We start from the raw sequence: 3,695 nt of genomic DNA, 5'->3' as shown, positions 1-3,695 counted from the left end.
GGTGCAGGCTCCCACCCTGGGGGTTTTTAAGAGGAGGTTGGATGACCACCTTACTGGGGTCGTTTGACCCCAGTGCTCTTCCTGCCACGGCAGGGGGTCGGACTAGATGATCTGCTCAGGTCCCTTCCGACCCTAGAAACTATGAAACTATGAAACTATGAAAACACAGTGCACCAAGACAGTGCAGCACTCAAGGGCAAGCTATAGTGTGCCTTTCCCAGAACATGCATTCCTAAGACAGGCTAACTGGCAGAGATTCCAGGTCAGGGAAACTCTGATGGATTATCTCCCAGGCCACCCAGATGGGAGGTGGTCCCTGGAGGAGTAGGGCTTGAGGGCCTTTGGAGGTGAGAAGCCCCAAGCCACTGAGCCTCAGCCTTGGGAAGTGGGTTCTAGACCACCAGAGGGGTGCTATGTGTCCTCGCAGGAATAGAGGGAGGAGGGGAGAATATGCTTTCCTGGAAGGGACCAGGGCTTCAAGGGATCTTGACCATTCAGTACAGTGACTGCTCCTGCTATGAGAGTCAGAGCTGCTTTGCAGCCACAGACTTTGCAATGTCATTAAGAACTGAACAGCCAAATGACACCTGCAAACCTCACCAGGATCCTGACCTTGGAACAACCTTGCTTTAGCACCGTCCAGCTGTGTTTGCTTTCTCTTGTGGAACTTCTGCTTCCTCCACAGTGAAGGAGGTGGGGATAACCCTTTCTGGTCCCTGACTTACAACAATGCCAACAGTTCTTATCACTTTGTCTTTTCACATGTCCCTGACTTGACTTTTCTATATGCCACCTGTCTCCGTAGTATGGCATGGCATGGTGTGTAGAACACTAACACCCACTACTGCCCAAAGACTTTCCCTGCTGAATAAATAAACTCTTTTGGTCATTTTTTCAGGGCACAGTGGGGGATGCAGGATCCTTCAGTCATCTGCCTTCTATGAGGGTGCTTGGAACAGCTGTGCAATTAGGGTTCAGCCAGGGAGCAACAGGGAGCAGAATTCACGGAAGGTAAATGGAGGAGGTGGTTTTGGTTCCCACCAAGGTGGAAGGGGAGACAGGGTAGAGGGGGGTGTTGATGTTGTCCCAGTGTTGGGGGTGGGATTTGCCAGCTCTTCTCAGTAAATAAAAATGGCCTTGAGCGTGATGTGACTGAACTGGATTTGTTTTCAAATTTGTTCACGGATGGGGTGCAAAATGTTCAAGGATGTGGGCTGAACATCTCAGGTTGCTGACAGAGAAAATGGGGGAGCAGTGGTGCAATCTGGCCAATGTAGAATGAATAGTTAAGCAATTAACTCCCTGGGCCAGTTGCTTTGTCCAGAGGGGGTGGAAACATAATACTGTCTCCCACTCCCTCTATCCACACACCAGATATTCTCTTCAGGGCTTTGGCTGACAGCAGGATGGTTGGGGGTTCTGACCATGAGGATACTCAGTAGTGGCCACGTGCCACCATGGCGATCGGAGGGAGGATGGCTACAGCTGGTGGGGCCCCATTGACTTGCTACCACCTTGCTCTCATCAATGGATATTGATGACACTCTGTCCCTGCCCCAAGGGGACACTCTGTCCCTGCCCTCTTCACTCAGGTCCCTGCCACAAGGGGACACTCCGTCCCTGCCGGCTTCACTCATGTCCCCATCATGTCTGTGCAGTGCAATATTAATCCTGCACCTCCCTGGGCAGCAGATTCTGCCTCAGCACCATCAGGATCAGCACTGGGATTGGGAGGAGAGGTGGGTGCTGTTTGTGTCCACACACAACTAAGCATGAGAGGGGGTGCTCTTTGGTTCCCTGCACCGTAACAAGGAGGCCTGGCATTCAGTCTCTGCATCAGTAGCAGGAACCCTGAGGCACTGTTAGAGGGAAGGTACCAGAACACCCTTGACCCTGACATGGGAAATGGTGTCTCTGGTCACATAACTTCCTCTACATGTGGATCCTAGGGTGATCTGTTGGGGACCAGGTGCTTGTCCCAAGGTCACCTGAGATGTGGTTGGCACAACATTCGTGTTCATGTCCTATGTTTTGATCACTGTGCTGTCAGAGCTGTTCCCTGGGTCCTGCCTTGGTGCCCATTGCCCTGCCATTGAGGAACAGGTTGAGGGAGGAGCTGAGGTCCAGCTCCAGGTGCAGTGCACCTCCTGGTTCCCCTGTGTTCGCTGGGGAGCTGATGCTGTGCATCCAGTCCCACCTTTTTTCCAGGGCCACCCTGCACTGTCTGCTGCAGGTCTCCTTTCACCAGCTGCAACTCCTTTCCAGTGGTGGCATAGGTGTGCAGACAGCCCTATCTCTTGTGAGGATGCAGGATAGCTCCTTATGGAAGAGCATGGTGTGCCTCCTGCCTCCAGAGGTCTGATTGTTGTGAGTCTACTCGAAGCTGGTCACCATCCATTTGGTTTTGACCCTGCACTGTGACCAATTCTGGTCATGTTCCCATGCTCTCATCTCTGTGGCAATCTGCTTGTAAACCTCCTTGCTGCAGTGCATGCTGTGGAGCTGCTCCTGGTACTCCTCCTCACCCCCAAAGGCAATGAGATCCCCCATTTCCTCATTGGTACAGTTCTGCCCTTGGCTGTAGGTAAGGGAGAAAGATGGGGTGGGCTCTGCCATGGACTTTGGTGGTACCCCTGGGATCTGGGTGTCTGTGGGTGGGTCTGGATATTACAGGATGAGAGAGGATCTGGCTGAGATCCTGGATGTAGGTTGGGGTGGGTGGTTGTGGGTCTTGGCATGTGGCTTCCTCTGACCCCAAATGGTTTGGGCTTGAGTGACTTTCCACTCCAAAGTGATCAGAGCATAGGCCATGTCTCCTCAAACCCCAACTTTTGAGGGGCATCCACTTGCTGCCAACAACTCTGCTAGCAATACCCACTATGCCTTGAGCGAACATGACTCAGGTATTTGTTGGCAATGGTCAGGCTGGCCAGGCTCCCCCAAGCCCTGAATTTGGCAAGGTCACCTTTCCATACATGTCTATCTGCCCCTTACCCCGGATATGAAATGCCAGAACTGGTTCATATGTAGAGGTGGGTCCATGCTGGGGCCTGTGCCATGGGGTGTTCAGGTGTACATCTTCATTTCTAGAATTTGGGGTCTGTGTCATAGTCATAGGGTCCTGGGTTTATGGTTCTGTACCTAAATCTTGTTGTTTTTTTGGTCTGTGTGTTTGGTTCTGCATGTGGATCCTAGGGTGCTTTTTTCTGTTTACATCTTCTAAGAGACCTTGAGGCCAGGTCCAGAGCACACTTAACACAGATATACAGGACTGGCAACTCTACAGAAAGCTCTTGCAGCTACCAATCATTATGGATTTGTTAGACAATCATTGGTTAAAAACAATAACTCTGGCAGCCATGACTGGTACTCAGGATTCTTCACTCCTAGGGAGGTCTGTAAACACTAGGCTCAAGAGACAAGCCAGCTCTTATCTGCCCTCTCTCTGCCCCCATGTCTTTATTGCTCATGCATGCCCTATGGGCAAGATTTAACAAGAAAGTGGGGAATACACTCACACAGTATATTTTATAGGCTGGTGGTGAAAGGACTACCTTAGGAAGTGGGAGATGTGGGTTTGAGTCCTCTCAGGGTTGTAGTGGGGTCTAAATCCAGGTCTTCCATTTCCTGGACGAGTGCTCTTGAAAAAAAGGTGGGTGCCACTGCCCATAAGCAGAGCTGAATTCTGTCAGTGT

The 3,695-nt window shown here is 51.4% G+C and overlaps 1 protein-coding gene across 2 annotated transcripts in view; it reads right to left on the bottom strand.

The window, feature by feature from the left end:
* KCND2 (potassium voltage-gated channel subfamily D member 2) overlaps window positions 1-3,695 on the bottom strand; it is a 590,039-nt gene that overhangs the window by 13,113 nt on the left and 573,231 nt on the right. The window lies entirely within an intron of this gene.

This window comes from Gavialis gangeticus, unplaced genomic scaffold (assembly GCF_001723915.1).
Source record: "Gavialis gangeticus isolate Ggan-Ray unplaced genomic scaffold, GavGan_comp1, whole genome shotgun sequence".
Taxonomy (NCBI): domain Eukaryota; kingdom Metazoa; phylum Chordata; order Crocodylia; family Gavialidae; genus Gavialis; species Gavialis gangeticus.
Note: the sequence above shows the minus strand (reverse complement) of the source record. Positions and strands in the feature narration are given on the sequence as shown.